Raw genomic sequence first — 25480 nt, forward strand, 5'->3', positions numbered from 1 at the left:
GGACGAGAACAGCTTGATTTGTTTTTCAATGACAGAAAAATCTTGGAAACGCTGGTTGAATTCTGTCACGAGAGATGCAATCACAGACCCATATTTCTCCTTTTTAGTAGAAAGGTCGGCCTTTGGAAGTGTGCAGCATTAAAGCCTTGTAGTTGCGTCTCAAACAGGCGGAGCTTTACGCAGAAGGCTTTCATGTGCGCATACAGGAGTGGCACCAGCTGTTCTTTGCCTTGTAGGTTCTTGTTCAGTGTATTCAGATGATGCGTGAGATCAACTAAAAATGCCAGGTCTGCCAGCCACAGAGGGTCACTTAGTTCACGAAGAGGTCGGCCCTTCTCTTTTAAAAACTGGTCTATTTCTGATCTCAGAATAAAACCGCTGCAGCACAGAGAGCCAGCGCACATCAGAGTACATCTCCGTATTCAGCATCCACATCAGATAGGAAAGCCTGAAATTGTCTGTGGTACAGTCCTCGAGCTCGAATTATGTTGCCAGTTTTTACAACAGTGTTCATCACATGGCCCAGCTGGACAGTCTTGGCACACAGTGCTTCTTGGTGGATTATACAGTGCATCCTAACGGCCTCACCTCCGCAAATGAGGGTAGAGTAGGGTCTGTAGAGTAGGGTCCGTAGAGCAGGGTCTGTAGAGTAGGGTCCGTAGAGCAGGGTCTGTAGAGTAGGGTCCGTAGAGCAGGGTCTGTAGAGTAGGGTCTGTAGAGTAGGGTCCATAGAGCAGGGTCTGTAGAGTAGGGTCCGTAGAGCAGGGTCTGTAGAGTAGGGTCTGTAGAGTAGGGTCCATAGAGCAGGGTCTGTAGAGTAGGGTCTGTAGAGTAGGGTCCGTAGAGCAGGGTCTGTAGAGTAGGGTCTGTAGAGTAGGGTCCATAGAGCAGGGTCTGTAGAGTAGGGTCTGTAGAGTAGGGTCCGTAGAGCAGGGTCTGTAGAGTAGGGTCTGTAGAGTAGGGTCCGTAGAGCAGGGTCTGTAGAGTAGGGTCTGTAGAGTAGGGTCTGTAGAGTAGGGTCTGTAGAGTAGGGTCTGTAGAGCAGGGTCCGTAGAGCAGGGTCTGTAGAGTAGGGTCTGTAGAGTAGGGTCTGTAGAGCAGGGTCTGTAGAGTAGGGTCCGTAGAGCAGGGTCTGTAGAGTAGGGTCTGTAGAGTAGGGTCTGTAGAGTAGGGTCTGTAGAGCAGGGTCTGTAGAGTAGGGTCTGTAGAGTAGGGTCTGTAGAGCAGGGTCTGTAGAGTAGGGTCTGTAGAGTAGGGTCCGTAGAGCAGGGTCCGTAGAGCAGGGTCTGTAGAGTATGGTCTGTAGAGTATGGTCTGTAGAGTAGGGTCTGTAGAGTAGGGTCTGTAGAGTAGGGTCTGTAGAGCAGGGTCTGTAGAGTAGGGTCTGTAGAGTAGGGTCCGTAGAGCAGGGTCCGTAGAGCAGGGTCTGTAGAGTATGGTCTGTAGAGTAGGGTCTGTAGAGTAGGGTCCGTAGGGTGTTACATTTTAAATCACTGTGAATATGGAGCACACAGAAGTAATAGTTCCAGCTGGTGGCGGTAATGCACGTTTTAAATGTTTGCCAACCGCCATAAGACCCCACTAGAAGAAGAAGAAAGTATTTTAGTGTCGAGGGGCAGAAATATGGGCGGGATTAAGAGCGGAAGTTGTTTTCCTCGTCTGCGGAAGTCCGACACAGCGGTGCTAAACTCGAGCTATAGCTAAAAACCCGTTTGTAAAGTGTGTTATAGAAAAACAGCTAATCTGCTGAGAGCCACTTGTCAAACGAAGAAGAAGAAGAAGCCGTAAAATGTGTGAAAGGAGTTTGGCGCTGAGAGCTCTGGTGAACGCGCGTCTGACCGCGGCTGCGGAAGAGATCTTTGCGCTGGTTGAAAGAACAATAGCGGAGTATGAGGAGGAACTGTGTCGATCCAAAGAGGAGAACCAGAGGAACCAGCAGCTCCTGGAGGAGGTTCTGAGCCTCAGAGCAGGAGGTGAGTCTTCAGCTCCGATCAAAGTCCAAATAACCGCGGTAAAGTGGCCCGGGACGAAGCGGAGGTAATGTGGGCCACCGCGGTCACGTGAGCGCCTGTCCCGGGGAAAGGCCTAAACTGTTTTGTACTTTAGTGAAATATGTGACTGAACGTGGCCAATCCAGTTACATGTCTAGCCGGAGACATTTTGAGTTATTCTGAAAGTGTGAATTCAAAGCTTTCCAATGATGTCTCACTCATGTAGATCTGATAATATTTGAGTAAGTTGTGGTCATTTGAATGTATACAACTCTCAAACCCATTCACTGAGAAAACGGCTTCCAAAGTTTCTCACCGGAGTGAGCCCAGAGTCACAGGGGGGCTCATTTGCATCTCATTGAGATAAGCCCTTCCCCCTACAGCTGTCACTGAAGACTCAAGGAGTGTTGTTATTGACGGTAACTGGACTTGAATCAGAATTAGAAGTTACTATATTAAAATGGAAATACTTGGATTACAAAAGGCCCTGAATAGAATCAAAGAATCAGAATGAGAATAGGGTTCATTGCATTTGTCGATAAACATAATTCACAGGTGATTCACCAACAATGGTGCACTGAATGATTCAACACAAACAACAAAAGATAAGATAAGATAAAATAGCCTTTAATGTTACAACGCAGTAGATACAGGGGGAAAGGACAGTAACTTATAGGAAGTTTAAAAAACACTCTTAATAGAAGAACTCTTATAAACAGATGCCAGGGCCAGGCATAGGAACTGCAACGGGTCCATGGCTTTGAATATATGAGACATGAGATAATAGATATGATATGTACACCACCAGAGTCCAATTACATCAGAGATCACATCCTCATCCTCTTCTTCGTCTGTGCACTCTTCTGTGCTGTGACTCTCGGCTCTTGGCATCAAAGCTGTAAACAAATAACAGGACATTTAAGAAATGGCTAACTATTTCACATAAAACACTCATTAACTATTTTTTTTTTAACACAATGTGAGAGTTTCAATATAAATACCTGAAGTGCTGATAACTCTTGATCTTTGGAAGCCGTCTGAAGAAGGGACTCAGATGCTTCTGCCAGTCGAAGTTCTTGACAAACACTTTGCTATCCACCGTTCCAACAAGCTGTGGGATACTGAGGTGAGACTCAGGAGAGCTGTTTTCCACTACCTGATGACAAGGGCGACAATGTAAAAAAATGAGAACAGAGGAAACATATCTTAAGCAGAGAGCAGCACTGAAGTTTTGCCAGGCTAATGTTTACACATTACAGTAGTCAAATAATATAAACTAACCTCAGCGATGTCTTCCAAAGTGTCAACCCTGGTCTTCATGTATGCTCGCTTGATAATCTGATGATCTGTGCGTGGCCTGCAGCTTCTGATGTGTGGGAGAAGCTGTTTCCACAGTGATCTGAAGCTTGATGTACAAACTGCAGGCTCACCTGAAAAACAGATGTTGCTTATGGTTAATTATACTCTAATCATTAAAACACGAAAATCACCAAAATAATGTTTTACACTTACCACGCTCCTTAGCAGACTTCACGTAGAGACAGGTCATGTCAGTCAGGGTGTCTTTGCCAATTCTGAAAAGGGGGATAAAAGGATTAGGGTTAACAGTAATATGGGAATAACACGCTTCACAGATAACAGTTCACATTGTGACGTTAACGGTGTATTTAAGATGCAAAACGCGGAGATATTGGGACATCTGCCCTCGGCTAGCGATGCTAGTTAGCTCACTTGAGATAACACTGCTCGTAAAAGCAAAACACTTGCAGAACAGCACACCAAAACATAAACATACACTTGAGTTTAAAACCGGCGCACATTAAAGTGATTAAAAGCGGGTGTTTTAGTCGCAAAGCTTACCTGGTTCAGCCGTCCTGTTGTCTCTCCCAACACCGTGCACAGAGAGACACACAGGAAGCTGATAATGGCCAGGCAAGCGTGTGATTGGTTCGAGTGACGCAGTGCGTGCGTGACGTGCAACGTACGTAAGCCACGTGACCAGAAGTGGTATCGGGAGTTGTAGTTTTTTTCTCTTCCCTCGCCGACAAATAACCCGATAACATAGCAAAGTTTAGCTTACAACTTAGCTCCGAATAGCTGCGTTTAGCTCCAGGCTGTGGCACTAACAGCCGGTTTAGCACCATAAAACAGACACAAAGCACGACCCACGGGCCAACCCACGCCGAAAAATAACCCGATAACATAGCAAAGTTTAGCTTACAACTTAGCTCCGAATAGCTGCGTTTAGCTCCGGGCTGTGGGGGTAACAGCCGGTTTAGCACGATAAAACAGACACAAAGCACGACCCACACAACCCACGGGCCAACCCACGCCGAAAAATAACCCGATAACATGGTGATAACAGCAAGTAGTCACATTTCCCCATGTGGGACAATAAAGGAATATCTTATCTTATCTTATTAAGCCCGTATTGCAGAGTGCACTGAAGCAACATGTTAGCTTAGCATTAGCTCCACCGGAGCAGACAAGTAAGATTCTAAAGTGATCACGAGACTGCCTTAAAACACAGCGTTAAAGCAATAATTTAGTAGTAAAGTAAAAGTGTACCTGAGTAAACAGTTCCGTTGCAATGTAGTCCAGGAAATGTAAGCTCTGAAGACTGTGCTCTGCAGACGGTCTGGAGTAATGAGCACGGACACGCAGCTGCCATGCGGATCACAGCTGATTGGTGGAAAATGTAAACAACACGTTGGCTAGAAAAAGGTGACGCCCCCCAGGAGAGCAGGAAAAAGACCCGAAAACTCCACATTTTTAACAGCTTAATGTATACGTTTAAGACAACCAATAGTGTTATCTGAAGCACACAGGGGCTTATTCATAACTTCAACTAGCACATTCTGCAAAAAAATGAAAATCACAAATTTGGGGGGAAAAAAGTAAAATGCTGTTTTTCTCAGTTTCACCGAGGCCGACATGGTCCGACAATTCCCGTGGCGAGTCACATATGTTTGAGCTAGATATTGTGACCCACAGAATGTTGTTGTTGCTGCTTTAGACCTGCTTTAGACCTGCTTTAGTCCTGCTTTAGACCTGCTTTAGTCCTGCTTTAGACCTGCTTTAGTCCTGCTTTAGACCTGCTTTAGTCCTGCTTTAGTCTTGCTTCAGACCTGCTTTAGACCTGCTTTAGCTAGTTTTGTAGATTGGATGGTTTAAAATGTTCTTGGCTCCTTTACAGAGTTCATATCAAAATAAATACAATGAAGTGCATTCAATCATTAACATATTTCAACAAGAAACGGTCCGGATCCCACCTGGTAACAGGGAGCAGCACATGTGTATAAGATAAAACAGGGTAAAGCAAAAAGGCAGCGGTGGTTGAGCTGGACGCCTGATTGGCTCTGACACCTTCACCTATGAACAAATATATTATTTTGATAACACAGACACATCAACTTAATGCTCACTACAGCCCATCACAGCAAACACACCTCTTTTGAGGGCGCGCCGTACAGGGCTTGGAATGGCCCATAGCTTCAGAGGACCACCAGGGACACACACACACACGGTTTACAGTGAAGACACACCCAGTTAAGCGATGAGGCGCTCCCCGAGTGGACAGCGGCACTACAAAAGAGCGTCTGATGAGGGCCTAGTTACGCGTTCAAGTTGAATGTATTATTGTACAGACGGCCAGAGGACGCACAACAACAAAGAGTGTCTGTTTATAGTTTAGGTCTGGCGCCCCCCACAGGCGGGGCAGAACAAACAGACGCACACATTATGATAGTTTAACTTCTCTGAAAGTAAATTCCTAAGTTGATTGCTGTTGTTAATTGTAGCCTACATGTGTCGGGCATATATGTCCTACTGCTGCTCATCACACACCTCTGCTGCTCATCACACACCTCTGATGGGCTGAGGCTGATAAGCTGCATATTTGGTACGATTGAATGGCGTCTTTCGATTTTTTGCTGCTACCGTTGCCGAGCTCGTAGTCTACAGGCCTCGTTCAGCTGAATGCTGACGTCATGTAACACTGCAGTGACCAGCAGATTAGGTTTAAGGTTCAACCTTCCGGTCGTGTAATAATAGTGTCTTGAAACCCTGGAGCGGGAGCCGCCCTGGGCATTCTGATGCTAATCAGGTCCATGAGGAGGGAGCTACAGTCAGGATACAATAGGATGTAGATGGTCCATTACATGGCTGATAAAGAGAGTCTTCTCAGGTGAAACTGTAAAAACCTTTTATCAGGAGGTCCCGCCAGGTGGGCGGAGTCACAAACAGAAACTTTCTTTGGTCATCCGGTGCAACATAAAACAATAAACAATAATAAAACAACAACATATATAAAATCAAAAGGGGCATTCAAGAAAAACAATTCAAATCTACTATAGGATAAACATAGGCTTACTATGTACACAACATGTATAGTTACATTTACAGATGTAGTGCAGAAAGTGAACAGTGCAAACTCGATCCACAGATTGAAAATTACTCTTGGACGAGAGTCCAAACGTCTTGTTTTTCAGTCCAGACAATAACTAAATCTTTAGGGCAGTGGTTCTTAACCTTTTTGGAGGTACTGAACCCCACCAGTTTCATAAGCGCATTCACCGAACCCATCTTAATCTGAAAGATAAAATATGATTTTTTCAAATTCAAAACATAGGTATATATTTTACTGGTGCACAAAATGAACCGTGCATTAACATCACTGTCAAAGAACAACATTTTCACACAAAACAAAAAAATAATCATGAATATTTAACTGCAAATCCAGTGTGACTTCTGCAGTTGCCTTTCAGAGACCAGTTCAGAAATTTGCCACTCTCATGTCATTTTCACAACAAAGTCTGTTCCTTTTCTTAATTTTTATGTCCAGTATCCTCGAAAAGGATTGCTCGGAAATATATTATATTATAGTATAGTAGTTATAGAAAAGGACAAGGGAAATGGCCCCCAGAGGCTGACCTTTTGGCCCTTTTGGGGCCTGGCTGGTGCCAAGACTTAACCCTAAAAGGAGGGATTTGATTCAGGGTAAACTCTGGGGCCTGTTCCCTATTCCGTTTGGTCCTTTTGGCCCTTTTGGGGGCAGGCTGGTGCCAAAACTTAGCCCAGAAAGGAGGGCTTTGATACAGGCTCGACTCTGGAGCCTGTTCCAAGGTCCTTTTGGGGCCAGGCTGGTGCAAAGACTTAGGTGAAAAAGGAGAGATTTCATACAGGATAGACTCTGTTTTTTTTTTCTGGTCCTTTTGGCCATTTTGAGGCCAGACTGGTGCCAAAACATAGCCCAGAAAGGAGGGTTTTCATACAGGCTAGACTCTGGGGGCTCTGGCCTGGTCCTTTTTGCCCTCTTGAGCCATGCTATTGCCCAGTCTTAGTCCAGAAAGGAGGGCTTTGATACAGGCTAATCCTTTTGGGGCCAGGCTGGTGACAGGTCTTATCCCAAAAGGGGTTTTGATACAGGTAAGACTCTGGGTGATTTCCCTGGTCCTTTTGGCCCTTTTAGGTGCAAGCTGGTACGTGAGAGCTAAGTTTAGTTTATGTATACGTTCATATGGAAATCTACAGTGTTGATATTTTGTTATAAATGTGTAATTTTATGTTTCCCGGATAAATAATTTGGCTGTTTTAAATAAGCTAAATTCATTCGATTACATTTGTTTTATTTGTAGAATTTATTTGTAGTCTTTTGCCTTTGTAAATATGTTACTGTCACTTTAAGAGAGACAGCGCTCAGGGGCCGTACAAGGAACACGCAAGGAAAGAACGCGTGAGACACAGCACAAAATACAGAGCCAAATGGTTTTCTTACCGTAATATTCTATTTTTTGAGAATAGCTGTATTTGATTACTCCTGTAAGAAGTGTTACAAAACTGTGGATTAAACTAAGTTAACTATTTTTTACATCGAAGTCCCTTGGGAGTTATTTCTCATCAATTAAAGTACATCAGTAATACCATCGGCAAAAACAAGACCTCAGCACACACAAATACTTTGCCCAGAAAGGTGGTCTTTGATTCAGTCTGAAACATTAAGAAAGAAATCACATGACGTACATCACGACAGTCACAAGTCGACTACTGAGCGCACCAAATTCCCTGCAGCCAATCGGGCGTGTCACGAATCATATGAGTCGGATGTGTGTCTTGACCTCCGCCGAACCCCTGGGGTTGACTCGCCGAACCTCTGGGGTTGACTCACCGAACCCCTGGGGTTCGATCAAACCCAGGTTAAGAACCACTGCTTTAGGGTTAGGGTACTCACGTTTTTTTTGCTCATTCTAGAGTCGTCATTTGTACAAAGTTTTCTACTCCGTCATATAAATCTTGAGATTGTGGATAGACACCAGGAGAGTCTGGAACAGATGGAGAAATCTGGGCAAAGCACTCATTTTAGTAGTTTCAATCTTTTGACTTAGACTGAAAAATGGAACAAGTTTCCATTTTCAAGGTCTTTCTTTATAGAGGGAAACGGTAGTGTAGTTTTTCTCTAAAACTTTGTCTTTATGGAGAACCACACCTAAATATTTAAGGGATTCAGTTCCTACATTCTAAATGTGAGGTGGGGTCACCAGATCATCAAGGAAATGCATTACTTTAGGTATTAAATCTCTGGCTTGGTCTGAAACAATAAGAACGCGTCACCATTTTTTAAATGATTTCCTGTGAGGCCAAGTCATTAATCTTGCCTTTAAAAAAAAAAAAAAAAAAAAAAAAAAAAAAATCTTTCTCTTCTTTTAACTTCCAAAAGTTTTAATTTTTCCGGTAAATCTTTGTTTTTCGTGCTTTAGCTTCTTTTTGGCCGAGGTGACAGCAATAACACTGCCCCTCAAAACTGCCTTAGCTGCATCCCAGAGAATGTGTGGGGGAAACGCTTTCTCATTTTCCTCTACAAACGTCTCAATGTCCTTTGTCATAATTTTTATAAATTGTGGGTCATTGAGTCGACGAGCATTAAATGTCCAAAGTGTGTTTTTTGTTCCTGTTCCAGATCTACAGTGATGTAAACAGAAGATCACTTAGATCTATGTCCACCGCTATAGTTTGTGATCTTTGCTGAACATTTTAAAATTGTCTTTTCAAAATGTCTTATGTTTATCAGAGAAATGTGTTTATTGTGGACATTAGGATTAATCTCTCCCCAGACATCAACCCTATATTATGTATTATTTTGCCAAATTTATTATTTCTAGATTGACCAGTTATTTGGGAGCTCAAGACGGCTGTTACAGTCTATGAATGAAAAGAGTTTTATAAATAAAGTATGATTGATCTAATGATCAAATGTATTACTGTTCTAGATTAGAGAGTTCCTCTGATTGAGGAGCATCTGGATCGACAGCTCAGCATCAGCAGAGCGACTGGAACAGTTCATCACCACTGACACTTTATTTTAAACACATTTTCTCCATGATGTTTGGGCCGTGAGCTTTATTAGACAGAGCAGCTTTAAATGAGGACGAGAGAGAGAAAGCGTGGCATTAGCACGTTCCACTCAACCACTGAGCCACACAAATGTATGTTTGATTAGATACTGTAGTGACGTGTTATTGGCTGTTGAACGCTGCTCAGGGACCAGGTCATTTACTGTGGGTAATGAAGAATATACCTCACAAACAACTGTGAAAGTCCATTTATACCAAACAGCAGAGATGGAGTTGTTTACATTGGTGGAAGATTGTCTTTGGGCTTAAGTTTAAGCTGGTCCTGTGTCTCAGGAAGCTTCAGATCTGATCCTTCAGATCTGATCCTTCGGCCTCTGACCAGCACCAAACACCCACCACATTCACACAGAAGTGTCCGAAGTGTCCAAACAAGTGGACTGGTCTGTTTTCCTTTTGGTTGGTGGGAGCAAATGATTCATCTAAAGTTATTGTGATGAACATATTTCTCCTTCTCTCCTGCAGGTGTTCAGACCAACTGGTGCTGTCCTGATCTTGTGAATGAGGAAACTCCAGAGCCTGCACAGATTAAAGAGGAACCAGAGGAACATTTGCTGAAACAGGAGGAAGAGCAGCTCCCAGAGTTCATTGATGTGTGTGTGAAGAGTGAAGAGCAGTCCTCAGTGCTTCAACAAAGACAAACTGAGCACAGAGAGTTGACACAGAGAGAGCTCTGCGGAGGAGCAGGAGCAGACATCAGCTTAGACCCACATGGACATTTACACTCACAGACTGAGGAACAAACTGACAATGACGAAGACTGGGAACCTCCAGCCAGCAGTTCAACTGCACAGATGGAGACAGAGGCTGATGGAGACCACTACAACCAAGTCCAGATAAAAGACACAAGTACAGCTGCACACAACTCGGGTCTATTCAGCATATACAAGTGTGGAGCAGAGAGCAGAGCCAGTGTCACAGAGGGACACGGCTCAGGGACTGGAGCAGGAGGAGGAGAAGCAGGAGACAAGAAATTTGAGTGCTCTGTTTGTCAGAGAGGATGTACGACAAAACAGGGCTTAGAAATGCACATCAGAACTCACACGGGAGAAAAACCTTACAGCTGCCCAGTTTGTAACAAATCTTTTGCCATAATGTCAACTCTGGAATCCCATATGAGGAGACACACAGGTGAGAAACCTTTCAGCTGTTCAGTGTGTAAGAAAGCATTTGCTCAAACAGTGACTTTGAAAAATCATATGAGGACTCACACAGGGGAAAAACCTTACATCTGCTCAGTTTGTAACAAACCTTTTGCCCAAACAAGCAGTCTGAGAATCCATATGAGAAGTCACACAGGAGAGAAACCTTTCAGCTGTTTGATCTGTCAGAAAACATTTACCGCACATAAAACTTTGGATGATCATGTGAGAATTCATACTGGAGAAAGACCATACAGCTGTCCAGTTTGTAACAACACATTTACTCAAAGATCTAACTTAACAATTCATATGAGAGTTCACACAGGGGAAAGACCTTACAGCTGCTCAGATTGTAATAAAACATTTACCCGGATGGAAACTCTGAAAAGGCACATGATAAAGCACGAGAGAAACCTTTCAGCTGTGTAAGAAAACATTGCCTCATAAATGTTCAGAGGCTCAACACCATATGACACTGAAGAGCTTTTAGTTTGTGCTCTTTATATATGGACTTGTTTAGAACGTGTTTCTCTGGAAATGCTTTGTCACTTGTACATATTTTTCTTCTGTTCCTAAGAATTGCTTTGCTGATCTGTGATAACTGTGTTTAGAGAGAACAATAAAACAAATCCTTTTCTATATTTTCTCCTGTGGTTTCTCATGACTTTTGTGTTCAGGGATTGAGTTTTAAAAGAAACTTAGAGTTTGAGTCAAGTGAAGCTGATTCAAAATATTAATATTTCTCATCAACAAAGACGTATTGCAATTGATATTTATCAAAGTCTAAATTCAAAATACTGGACTTTTTCATGGAACTTGGAACTCTCGTGTCAGGACCAGGACAAAGTGATGCTTTTGTTTTTTTAAATAATTTCAATCAGAAATGAAAAGATCCTCTCTTGGTCTGGGGCTCTTTTCTGTGTCAGTGAAAGTTGTGATGCAGTGTTTCCCAAACTGCAGGTCAGGGTCCAAAGATGGGTCTAAGTTCAGCGATTAAATCAATACTTGTTTAAGGCTTAAGCGTTAAAGTAAAATCATAATTTTGAACAATAAAAGTGAAGCTTACCACTGCCTATTACAACCAGATCTATAAAGATGGACCGGAAAAACCCTCCAGATAAAGGGACATTCCCCCTTTCAATGTTTAAGTAGCACCATTTGCAATGTATTGTGTAAGGTTGGGGCCAACTTCAAATTGTGTACTCACAGTAAATCCAAGCACAAGCCGCCTCAGTTTATGCTTAAATTGTTAAAGACGTCTTCACAAAACTGCTTTAAATGAGATTTAGTCAGTTTGGTAGGCCGTGGCTGGAGAGCCGCGGCGCGGTCAAATGGCCGCGCAGTTTCAGGGACCGCGGTATTTCCCTTATAGCCCGTTATAGCCTCATGGCTAACCCTAACCCTAACCTTAACCCGGCGCGGTCTTAAACGGCGCTAAAACGCGGTCAAATAGCGGCGCAGTTTCAGGTGCCGCGGCGCGCGGCCGGCACAAAAATAACATTGCTTTTTCGGCCGCGCGCCGCGGCTCTGCAGACACTCCCGTCAAACAAACGTTAAAGTGGAATTTTATTCTGAAGGATCTGAATTGTATGCGGGATTAAAGCGGAACTTGTTTTTCTCGTCTGCGGAAGTCCGATATAGCGGTGCTAAACTCGAGCTACAGCTAAAAACTGTTTATAAAGTGTGTTATAGAAAATCAGCTAATCTGCTGAGAGCCACTCGTCAAACGAAGAAGAAGAAGCAGCAGTAAAATGTGTGAAAGGAGTTTGGCGCTGAGAGCTCTGGTGAACGCGCGTCTGACTGCGGCTGCGGAAGAGATCTTTGCGCTGGTTGAAAGAACAATAGCGGAGTATGAGGAGGAACTGTGTCGCTCCAAAGAGGAGAACCAGAGGAACCAGCAGCTCCTGGACTCGGTTCTGAGCCTCAGAGCAGAAGGTGAGTCTCAGATCCAGATGTTGAGAAATGATTCCGAGCAGCGCGAGACCCAAATGTGGCCAATGCATTTCCCTGTGGTGCGTGGGAATGTCTTTAATGAACTTAAAGCACTTTGTGTCACAGTCTATGAATGAAAAGTGCTTTATACATAAAGTGTGAATGATCTGAAGCTAAAAAAAAAATCATGAAATCACCAAAGACATGACAGAAATCACAAAACAGTTTAAAACATAAAAGAGAATAAGGCAAAGAAAATTATTTCAGATATGCACAGTTAAACAAAACTGTAACGGTCCATGTTTAGTCCTGACTCTGGCACCAGCAGGAGGCCGGTCGGTCCATGTTTAGTCCTGACTCTGGCACCAGCAGGAGGCCGGTCGGTCCATGTTTAGTCCTGACTCTGGCACCAGCAGGAGGCCCTTACAGTAGTCTAATCTACTGGAGACAAACACATGGATAAGTCTCTCTAAGTCTGGTTTAGACACTTTATTTTTGATTTTTACAATGTTTTTTAGATGGTAAAAAGCTGCTGATGTTATTGATGTGACGTGTTAAAGTTTAAGTCTGAGTCCATTATCACCCCCAGATTTCTAACTTAATTTGTAGGTTTTAGAGCGAGACTCTGGAGGTGACCGCTAACACTTTCTCTTTGTTTCTGTGGCCAAAGACCATGAACAGTAGAGGTTGAACAGAAGGGGTCCCAGGAATGACCCTTGGGGCACCCCACAGGTCAGGTGTGGTCTGAGTAGGGGCCATTTCTCTTAAACAGATCCTCTCGTTTCCAGAATAGATAGAAGTTCTCATGTAAAGTAGTCCTCTAGCTGCACACTCTTTGGACAGCCATGTGTTCAGCTGAAGCTAAACTTGTTTCTCTTCCTGTCGATGTTTGGAAGAGGTCCTCTTATGAATGTTTTGAATTCCATTTCATCAGAACGTTAAATAACTTCAAGAAGTTTCTTTTCAAAACTTCAGTCTGTTCTCACCGCATGTCGACTGCACCACGAGCACCATCAGCTGTTTAACTCCTCGATGTTTGGCCAAAACATTAGGAAAGAGTTACATTATCTCAGAAACAGTGACGCTGGGAAAAGAATGCGTCACGTGACTTATCGCCATAGGTCTGTCTCCAATCAGGACAGACCTATCAGTGACCTTTACGTTTGACACAGATTCTCTCTCTCTGTCACTGCCTTTTGGCCACGTTATGTCTTGTCTTTGAAAGTGGTAAAAATCTGTTTGTAAGCTGTATTTTAGGGGACTTTACATTATCTTTGTATCGTTTAGTCTTTGCACAGAGTTTTTTTCCAAGAAACAGGCCCGTTTTGGGCACGACACAGAGTCACTCCAGTTTAGATTGAAAGTAGCTATTTTTCTTGTAAAAAAATTGGACTTCTTACCACTAGATGAAACTGGAATTTTAATCATAACACAGACTGTACAGGAAGAGCCAGAGTGGGCTCTACCTCCTGAGGAGACTCAGACCTTCTACGACTCTGTGGTGGCATCAGCTCCTGTTGGTGTGGCCTGCTGGAGCAGCAGCATCACAGAGAGGGAGAGGAAGAAGCTGGACAAAGCTCCGTCCTGGGCTGTGCTCTGGACTCGGTGCAAGAGGTGGGGGACAGAAGGGTCCTGGCTAAACTCACATCTATGCTGGACCATCGTGTTGTGGAAAAATATAATCTGGCCCTTTGCTTTTTAACTTTCAATCCTATTTTCAATTGGATTTAGTTCTAACACAGTCAACAGCCTGACACAACTCCTCTTGGCCTGGAAATTTACATGTCCGGACCTCCTGGAGTGACTAGGAAGTCCCACGTTCTGTTTCACACTAGGACAAAGCCAGCAAGATCAGTGAATTGTGAATTGAATTAATGCAAATGTACTGTCTCCTTCCTGAAACCACTGTTTCTTTTATGTCCCATTTGCTCCTTGATTCCTTTGTACCTGAGAGACCAGTGACCGGGAACTTCTGTGTGTGGGTGTGGTCATGTGACCATCTGTGATTTAAGGAAGGGGACAGACGTGTGATGGGAGGACTTGGGAGACACACATTTTGGGGAGTAGGCAAGAGACAGACGCGTGGACTCGGCCTTCCATGAGAATGGCCGAGTCCACACGAGTTTCTTTCTGATTCAACCACAAGATTAAACAGTTTACTTTTGAAACGAGACAACTTGCTTCTTTGTCTTATCGAGAGATTTTTGCCACTACAGTCGCCCCCTGCAGGACACTCTGTCCGCTCTGGAGAGCAGCTTCAGTGAGAGACTGATCCACCCTCGCTGTGTGAAGGAGACGTTTCACAGGTCTTTCCTTCTGCTGCTGTCAGACTCTACAACAAACACTGTTATACCCATGTGCAATACTGTCATACCCATGTGCAATACTGACATACCCATGTGCAATACTAACAAACCCATGTGCAATACTGACATACCCATACCCATGTGCAATACTGACATACCCATGTGCAATACTGACGTACCCATGTGCAATACAGACGTACCCATGTGCAATACAGACGTACCCATGTGCAATACTGTCATAACCATGTGCAATACTGTCATACCCATGCGCAATACTGACATACCCCTGTGCAATACTGACATACCCCTGTGCAATACTGACATACCCCTGTGCAATACTGACATACCCCTGTGCAATACTGACATACCCCTGTGCAATACTGACATAATGTCAATCATATTGGTGCAATATTCTCCGTCCATATAACTGCTATAAATAATGTTACTTTTGTTACTATTATTATTTTTTTTCTTTACCTTTTATTAAGAATATAAGAGCGTTTCTATTAAGTGTTTTTTCTTTTAAAGTTTTCTATAAGTTATCTGTTCTTTTACTCCTGTACGTACTTGAGTTGCAACACTGGAATTTCCCCATTATGTGGGATAAATAAAGGCTTATCTTATCTTAATTGTATCTCGAGTCCTTTTTCAGATTCTAAAGCAAATATCCGTGTTTTTAGCTCATGAATTTCTTGATATTTCCGACAGCGTTCAAAAGAGTCTGTTTCCCATCTTCTCCCGGATGTGTCGCTGGCTCAGACCTGGTCAGACGTGCTGTGAAATTGTAAAAAAAATCCACCCATCCATCCTTCGATCTTCTTCCGCTTTATTCTGGGCCGGGTCGCGGGGGCAGCAGTCTGACCAGGGACTCCCAGACTTCCTCTCCCCAGACACTTCCTCCAATCCGAGGCGTTCCCAGGCCAGCCAAGAGACATAGTCTCTCCAGCGTGTCCTGGGTCTTCCACGGGGGCTCTTCGCGGTGGGACATGCCTGAAACACCTCCCGAGGGAGGAGTACAGGAGGCATCCGGAACAAATGCCCGAGCCACCTCAGCTGGCTCCTCTCAACGTGGATGAGCAGCGGCTCTACTCCGATCTCCCCCGTGTGGCCGAGCTCCTCACCTTATCTCTAAGGGAGCGCCCAGCCACACGGCGGAGGAAACTCATTTCGACCGCTTGTATCCGCGATCTCGTTCTTTCGGTCATTACCCAAAGTTCATGACCATAGGTGAGGGTGGAACGTAGACCGACCGGTAAATAGAGAGCTTTGCCTTTCGGCTCAGCTCCCTCTTTACCACAACGGCCGGATGCAGCGACTGCATCACTGAGGCCGCTGCACCGATCCGCCTGTCGATCTCACGCTCCATCCTTCCCTCACTCGTGAACAAGACCCCGAGATACTTGAACTCCTCCACTTGGGGCAAGGACTCCCCACCCACCTGAAGAGGGCAAGCCACCTTTTTCCGGGCGAGAACCATGGCCTCGGATTTGGAGGTGCTGATTCTCATCCCAGCCGCTTCACACTCGGCTGAAAACCGTCCCAGTGCATGTTGCAGGTCCGGGTTTGATGGAGCCATCAGGACAACATCGTCTGCAAACAGCAGAGTTGGAATCCTGTGGTCCCCAAACCGGACACCCTCCGACCCCTGACTGCGCCTAGACATTCTGTCCATAAAAATTATGAACAGAACCCGTGACAAAGGGCAGCCCCCCTGGCGGAGCCCAACATGCACTGGGAACAGGTTTGACTTACTGCCAGCAATGCGAACACAGCTCCTGCTCCGGTCATACAGGGACCGGAGCAAAGGGCCCCGGACCCTGTACTCCCGGAGCACCCCCCAAAGGACACCCCGAGGGACACGGTTAAAAGCCTTCTCCAGAGCCACAAAGCACATGTGGACTGGTTGGGCAAACTCCCATGAACCCTCGAGCACCCGGTGGAGGGTATATAGCTGGTCCAGTGTTCCACGACCGGGACGAAAACCTCTCTGCTTCTCCTGAATCCCAGGTTCGACTATCGGTCGGATTCTCCTCTCCAGTACCTTGGAATAGACCTTACCAGGGAGGCTGAGGAGTGTGATCCCTTTGTAGTTGGAACACACCCTCCTGTCCCCCTTCTTGAACAGAGGGACCACCACCCCGGTCTGCCAGTCCAGAGGCACGGTCCCCGAACGCCACGCGATGTTGCAGAGACGTGTCAACCAAGACAGTCCTACAACATCCAGATACTTTAGGTACTCAGGGCGGATCTCATCCACCCCCGGAGCCCTGCCACCGAGGAGTTTGCGAACAACCTCAGTGACTTCAGCTTGGATGATGGATGAGCCAGCCTCCGAGTGCCCGGTCTCTACTTCCTCTTCTGAAAGACGTGACTGAGGGATTAAGGAGGTCCTCAAAGTATTCCTTCCACCGTCCGACGACATCCCCAGTCGAGGTCAGCAGGCCTCCACCCGCACCGTAAATGGTGTTGGTGAGGCACTGCTTCCCCCTCCTGAGGCGCCGGACGGTTTGCCAGAATTTCTTTGGGACCGACCGATAGTCCTCCTCCATGGCCTCCCCGAACTCCTCGCAGGCCCGGGTTTTTGCCTCTGCGAGAGCACGAGCCGCTGCTCGCTTGGCCTGCCGATACCTGTCGATGACCTCAAGAGACCTACAAGCCAGAGGGGCCTGATAGGCCTCCTTCTTCAGTCTGACGGCATCCCTTACTTCCGGTGTCCACCACCGGGTTCGGGGGTTACCGCCACGGCAGGCACCGGAGACCTTGCGACCACAGCTCCGAGCAGCCGCATCAACAATGGAGGCGGAGAACATGGTCCACTCGGATTCAATGTCCCCAGACTCCCCCGGGACATGGGAGAAGCTCTCCCGGAGGTGCGAGTTGAATACCCTACTGACAGAGGGCTCCACTAGACATTCCCAACAGACCCTCACAATGCGCTTGGGTCTGCCAAGTCTGTCCGGCTTCCTCCTCCACCAGCGGATCCAACTCACCACCAGGTGGTGATCGGTTGACAACTCTGCCCCTCTCTTCACCCGAGTGTCCAAGACACGTGGCCGGAGGTCAGATGACATGACAACAAAGTCGATCATTGACCTCCGGCCTAGGGTGTCCTGGTGCCACGTGCACTGATGGACACCCTTGTGCTTGAACATAGTGTTCGTTATGGACAATCCGTGGCTAGCACAGAAGTCCAATAACTGAACACCGCTCGGGTTCAGATCGGGGAAGCTGTTCTTCCAGAAAAGTACTCGGTATCGGATAGAACTTTATCTTCTTTATCTTCCCGGTTGCTGCATCAACTGCCACATCAGCCTTCACCATTGTGATAATAGTAAAGAGTGCGATATCATTAATGAAGTTTTGGGCCTCTTTGAACCGTGTTTCGTCGTAAATCGACGCAGACAGACTGCGGTTTAGAATGGGCTTGTATAGGGGGACACACACTGATGATGGCCAGGAGCCTGGGGGAGCCTGGGGGAGCGTGGGGGGCGGCCGTGTGACGTCACGTGAATGCTCTCTATATCTAGTCGGTATCGCTCAACCTCAGGCTCTTTCCTCCCCAGCGAGGTGACATTCCATGTCCCCAGAGTTAGTCTCTGTGTCTGGAGATCTGGTAATATGCAATAAAAAAAAATATCCTGGTTTAATTAAAAAGTCATAACCAAAAATATTTCATAGACAAAAACGGATTAAAAAGCAAAATAAATAAGGAAAGCAGCGATAGCAAGCTGGAGCGAGCAAGAAAGTGTCTGCACTCTTCGGAAGAAGGAAGCACAGGCACAGGAAGAAGGTCTCACAGGAAGAAGGACGCACAGGCACAGGAAGAAGGAAGCACAGGCACAGCAAGAAGTAAGCACAGGCACAGGAAGAAGGAAGCACAGGTACAGGAAGAAGGAAGCACAGGTACAGGAAGAAGGACGCACAGGCCCAGGAAGAAGGACGCACAGGCCCAGGAAATAGGACACACAGGCCCAGGAAGAAGGACGCACAGGCCCAGGAAGAAGGACGCACAGGCCCATGAAGAAGGAAGCACAGGCCCAGGAAGAAGGACGCACAGGCCCAGGAAGAAGGACGCACAGGCCCAGGAAGAAGGAAGCACAGGCCCATGAAGAAGGAAGCACAGGCCCATGAAGAAGGAAGCACAGGCCCATGAAGAAGGAAGCACAGGCCCATGAAGAAGGAAGCACAGGCCCATGAAGAAGGAAGCACAGGCCCATGAAGAAGGAAGCACAGGCCCAAGAAGAAGGAAGCACAGGCCCATGAAGAAGGAAGCACAGGCCCATGAAGAAGGAAGCACAGGCCCATGAAGAAGGAAGCACAGGCCCATGAAGAAGGAAGCACAGGCCCATGAAGAAGGAAGCACAGGCCCATGAAGAAGGAAGCACAGGCCCATGAAGAAGGAAGCACAGGCCCATGAAGAAGGAAGCACAGGCCCATGAAGAAGGAAGCACAGGCCCATGAAGAAGGAAGCACAGGCCCATGAAGAAGGAAGCACAGGCCCATGAAGAAGGAAGCACAGGCCCATGAAGAAGGAAGCACAGGCACATGAAGAAGGAAGCACAGGTACCAACTAGGGATGCGTACCACTACGACGGACCGGATCTGGACTTGTAAAAACGTTTCGGTTCAGGTCCAAAAAAAACGAAACCCCGGTGATTCGGTTCTGGACTCATTAAAAATCTACCGCTCACATTCTATATCCTTTACGTTCTAGAATCTAAACCATCCTAAACCTTCCATAGATCGCGAAATTTGCGCTAGAAAAGATAAGATAAGTAAACATCGACATAGCTGTCAATGGCGCGCCCGGAGCCATCAGCGACGCACGCGTCTTCCCCGCGGCAGAAGTTGAAGCCGGTGAAATGAGTTTAAAGACGCGAGAGACCGAACATTGAGGCGGCAGCCGGGAAGAGAGCTGACTTTATTTGAACCGTTTTAAGCCTCCGCGTGCGTCGCCGCTTGTGCCGCTCCGTGAGTTAGTTTAAGACGCTTGTTAAAGGAGCCGGTTGTGCTTTGGTTTGGGTGTAAATATTGTAACTTCTCGCTCAGGTCAGTAATGCTGGTTTAGTGCTCACAAGTGTCACTATATTTCTTGAACAGAGTTGGTTACTGTTGGCCGTAACCATGGTGATGGAACAGGAACATCAAAAACTACCTCGTCTCCTGAGCCCGCTCTTAGCTCCGCCCCAGAGACCACGCGCACGCACTAGAGACTAGGGTCGCTACAATATGAATAAAATAACTGTTATGTTGTGATGTAGCATTTATTTAGGTGGGTTAATGTGCAATATACATATTTATACATCTAAGTAAATATTAAGTCAAAGTAATGTTGTTTAATTGCTGGATTCATTAACTGGAGCTTATATTTTGTAATAGTATTTTGTATTCTACAGTTGTTGAATATGGTCTTGTGTTTAATGCTGTTAATATGATGTATTGTGTGTAGTGTAAAATATTTTCATATTGTATTTTTAAGTTGATTGATTTATAGTGGTTCTAGTTGACTGTTATGCTAGTTTTTGAAGGTTTTTACATGACTTTGATGCCAATGGATCTGCAAAATTAAAGAGTGGAATTGTATCTAAAGGCATTAAACTTCAAGTGTGGGGAACAGCCCAGTCAAACCAGTCACACACTTGACAAACATAGTATCAGCTGAAACAGCTGCCCCAATACCAATACTCAACATGCTCTTGTTCGGGAATTGTTCCTCTAGTAAAACACATGAATGTGTGTTTGCTAGCTAGTAGCTTGTGATTTGTAAGTTGTAACTTCTGTTAATAAACAGTGAATAAACCAGATAAATTGAGTTTATGTTTGATAGAAGTCCTTGTTCATGTGTCTTCAACTTAATTTAGCCAAGTAGCTTGTGTTGTGCTGTTATGCAAAAATGGCATGAGTTCAGCCGGACTCATTAGGTCCGGACCTGAACCTAAACCTCTGGATTTGAATCCGGACTTGAACCTGAACGTGGGTTTAGGTATGCATCCCTAGTACCAACAGAACCAATGATTGACCTAGAACACTCCTTTCAACTGGGCAAAATGATGGAGAGGATGATTACAGCGAGGCTTGATTATTCTCTGGGAAATAAACAAATACTTGGTCCATTTCAAAGGAATGCACCCCATGATCCAGTCTTATGTTTAGAGATAAAATGTAAAATGGTCACATTTATATAGCGCTACTGTCAAGGACTCAAATCGCTTTACATAAAGGAACCACTTACACATTCACACACCAGTGCTCTCACACACTGGAGGCGAGTCGGGTTTAGTGCCTTGCCCAAGGATACAACGGCAGTATTCACCAGAAGCAGCTTCGATGGATCTGACCGCTCTACCAAAGCGGGAGTCCAATCGCCGACCTTCGAATCAGAAGACAAGCACTCTACCACTGAGCTACTGCAGATAAGATAAGCCTGCGCTTGGGACGGAGGGATCGATGATAAAGATCGCTCAGCTTGAGATGGGAGGAAAACTATTTCATTGGGTAATGGATTTTTATTTGGTCGGAAGATTGAGGTTAAAGTTGGCTCAACTTATGTGTTCTGTAGAGAATGGAGCGCCTCAGGGAAGTGTTTTCAGCCCTGTGCTTTTGATCTCATGATGGAGGATGTATTTGAAAATGTGGAGGATTCTGCTGGGAAATCCCTTTCTGCAGATGATGGCGCCCTCTGGATACGAAGACCTCATCTAAAACATTTTCAGAGGATAATGCAGAACCAAAAGACTGAAAGATGTAACGTTCATTTTAGACAAACAAAGCTTGACAGAGAACAGATTCCGGGACTCAGAATATGTTGTGGAGCGTTCAAACAATCGCCTGTCACGGCCCAGTTGAGTCGGGCCGCTTCCCCTTCATTTGAGGAGAATTGAACTCATGTTGGCATTCTGGATCAATCTCCAAGGCCACACTCTTTGTTTTGTATTATTTAAATCATTTTGAACCTTTTGTTAAATTCATTTTTGTCTTCATTGCAATTTCCTAAGTTTTACACACGGGTTGTCCTTATGTTTGGTCCACGACCTGAACCCTGAACCCTCACAATGCTTCACCAGAAGCAGCAAATGTACATTATTTTACTGTATTACAAAGAATATAATGTTTATGTCTGAATTGTCCTGCCAGTGATCAATTATAACAACAACAATCATATTCATAATATAAAATTATTATATATGTTTCTCCTTCTCTCTTGCAGGTGTTCAGACGGATTTCAGCCCTGAGCAGAGGGTGAGGGCGGAAACCCCAGAGCCTGCACAGATTAAAGAGGAACCAGAGGAACATTTGCTGAAACAGGAGGAAGAGCAGCTCCCAGAGTTCACTGCTGTGTGTGTGAAGAGTGAAGAGCAGTCCTCACTGCTTCAACAAAGACAAACTGAGCACAGAGAGTTGACACAGGGAGAGCTCTGTGGAGGAGCAGGAGCAGACATCAGCTTAGACCCACATGGACATTTACACTCACAGACTGAGGAGCAAACTGACAATGATGAAGACTGGGAACCTCCAGCCAGCAGTTCAACTGCACAGATGGAGACAGAGGCTGATGGAGACCACTACAACCAAGTCCAGATAAAAGACACAAGTACAGCTGCACACAACTCAGGTCTATTCAGCAAGTACAAGTGTGGAGCAGAAAGCAGAGCCACTGTCACAGAGGGACATGGCTCAGGGACTGGAGCAGGAGGAGGAGGAGCAGGGGATAAGCAATATGAGTGCTTTGTTTGTCAGAAGAGCTACCTGAGTAAACACAACTTAAAAAGGCACATCAGAAGTCACACAGGCGAGAAACCTTACAGTTGTTCAATCTGTAAGAAAACCTTTGCTCAAACAGGAAATCTGAAAATCCATATGAGGATTCACACAGGAGAGAAACCTTACAGCTGTTTGATCTGTCAGAAAACATTTAGTTTACAAAATTCTTTGGATAAACATGGGAGAGTTCACACTGGAGAAAGACCATACCGCTGTCCAGTTTGTAACAAAACATTTACTCAAAGAACTAACTTAATGAATCATATCAGAGTTCACACAGGGGAGAAACCTTTCAGCTGCTTGCTTTGTAATAAAACATTTACCCGAATGGAAAATTTGAAAAAGCATATGAGAACTCACTAGACAGTGCTGCCCGGTGGTGCAGTGGTTAAGTCGACTGGTGGTACAGTGGTTAAGTCGACTGCACACATGCCAGGCTCCAAGTGCAGCCGGCCACAGGTTCGTGGGTTCAATTCCCGACAGTTTACGACATGTCCTCCCTTCTCTCTCATCCCCATTTCCCCATGGGAACAGACAGACTCAGACTGTGTCATCATCGACAGAGCATCTTTTCTTTATTTGCATGTTCTGCACGTTGGACATGGGGAGTTCAGTGCTTTTTCCTCTTCTTTACACAAAGAGAAACCAAAAGCTAAAAGACAAAACTAGATCCAAAGCACATGAGAATGAGAGAGTCTAAAGCCGGTTACAGACCGCGGCGTCCGAAGCGTCCAGTTTACATTCAAAGTCTATGTAAACGTTTCCGCGGCGCGACGCCTACGTCTTCGGCGTCGAGCGTGTCGGGGGCGTTTTGGCGATTTGAGAACGCAGGCGGAAGTGCGCATGCGCACTCCCCCGTGCGGACCGATACAACACACACGTGCGTTTGTTTATTAGCGCAACGGAGCGCATCACATCTCTCGTCTCCCGTAGATTTCTGTCCACTTCTGCGTCAGCTCGAACTGTCTTTCTCCGTCTTCATTTTGCCCCGTAGACTGAGGGAACTATATTATGATAGATCCATGCGCTTAGGCATGCGGAAACGTGGGGACGAACCGCACGCGGCTGCAGGTGAGCGATAGGTGCGTTTTATGATTGATACGTGGCAAGACAAATGATTTATCCACGCCACGAGGAAATATGATTGAAAAATTTGCTGAAAAAAATCGTCCATTCCACCTTTAAGCGTCCGATGCAGAGATGCTCAGCTTTGTCCAACTTTTTGCGGCAGATGCGGCGCAGCAGCCAATCAGAGGTGACGCTCTAGTGACGTGCTACGCACGACCTGGAATAAGACCCAAAACAAACTTGGAGCAAATGATGATATTGACTAAATTCTGCTCACCTCTGAAGTATATGCGGGTCTCAGACGGGCCCCGGGGCCCATCGCCTCCGCTTTTGGACTTTGTAAAGTTAATAAACCAAAGCCATGATCCGCCATTAAACTCCAATTACACCACGAGAAAAGCAACACAGCACAACTCCTCCATTGCGCATGTGCGCAGGACGACTCAGACGCTCGTCTGCTAGTGAGTGTATTTTTACGGACGTGAGTCTGGGCGTTTGTCTTCAAATGTACAGGCGTCCATCTTCTGCGTCGGGCGCGAATTTGACGCCGTGGGTTGTACGTAGCTTAAAGCGTGAGGGCGTGGCCATGAGCCGCTCCCTGTAGGACTTCAGACTCTACAGAAGTGTGTCTTGTGGGAATAGTGTGAGGACATTTGTGGAGCTGTCAGTCATGTTTCCTTTAGTTTCATCTGACCATCGTTGGAGAAGTGTTAAACAGGCTCAACACCATATGACACTGAAGAGCTTTTAATTTGTGTTCTTTATATATGGACTTGTTTAGAACGTGTGTCAAATGTTTCTCTGGAAATGCTTTGTCACTTGTACATATTTTTCTTCCGTTCTAAAGAATTGCTTTGCTGATCTGTGATAACTGTGTTTAGAGAGAACAATAAAACAAATCCTTTTCTATATTTTCTCCTCTGTGGTTTCTCATGACTTTTGTTTTCAGGGATTGAGTTTAAAAAGAAACTTAGAGTTTGAGTCAAGTGAAGATGATTCAAAATATGAATATTTCTCATCAACAAAGACTTATTTCAATTGATATTTATCGAATACTGGACTATTTCATGGAACTTGGTTCAAACTCTTGTCAGGACCAGGACAAAGTGATGAAGGAGGAAATATTTAAAGATTGATATTTTGTTGATGCAAATGTAAATTTAATCTTCAGAAACATTTGTGCCTCAGTCCAAGGCCTCAGAGCAGCTTCAGCAGGAGGATTGTCAGATAGTCAGCGTCAAATCAAAAATGGGTTTATTAAGATAAGATTGTGTTTATCTCCTTTAATGCTGTCGTCAGTGAAGAAAAGTCACAAACTGAACTTGCTTTGGTTTAAGATGCAACACACGACAATATAATTTACAGTTGGTCTGAAATAGTGCAGAAAGTGAACAGTGCAATTAATGTTTATTGGTTTAATAATTGTTAAAGTGGGAGGAGTTAAGTGTTCATGAGTCCAACGGCGTCCTGTCTGGGGAGTGGCCTCTTGCCTGAGGGGAGTGGCCTCCTGTCTGAGGGGAGTGGAGTTTCCGGTTTAACCCTATTGGTCTGCACGAGGCTGTGGAGTGTATTCTGCTCTCTCATTGGACGGGGCGTGGCTAAACTTGAACACGCCTTTTATATGTTCACCAAAGTGTGTTTGTGGCTCAACGCTGACGTTATTTCTACTGTTGAGGCCGTCGAGCCTTTATTATCACTCGGTAGATTGTTTTTTAAAGTTATTTTTGTAATAAATATGAACTGTTCAGACACATTCATAAACATCTGGATTAAACAGTAATGTCTCTTACAATATTCTCCAATAAACTTTACGTCTCCAGTGTTCTGTCTTTTACTCTGAAGGGGCGGAAATGTGGCCGGGATTTAGAGCGGAA

General features: G+C 45.3%; 1 pseudogene; it reads left to right on the plus strand.

Moving 5' to 3' along the window:
- The first annotated feature begins 1661 nt into the window (after positions 1-1661).
- Positions 1662-22956, plus strand: LOC140354362 (uncharacterized; annotated as a pseudogene).
- Positions 22957-25480: the final 2524 nt, after the last annotated feature.

Source organism: Eucyclogobius newberryi, unplaced genomic scaffold, assembly GCF_026437365.1.
Source record: "Eucyclogobius newberryi isolate DKJ021-1_F unplaced genomic scaffold, fEucNew1.0.hap1 SCAF_9, whole genome shotgun sequence".
NCBI classification, from domain to species: Eukaryota; Metazoa; Chordata; class Actinopteri; order Gobiiformes; family Gobiidae; genus Eucyclogobius; species Eucyclogobius newberryi.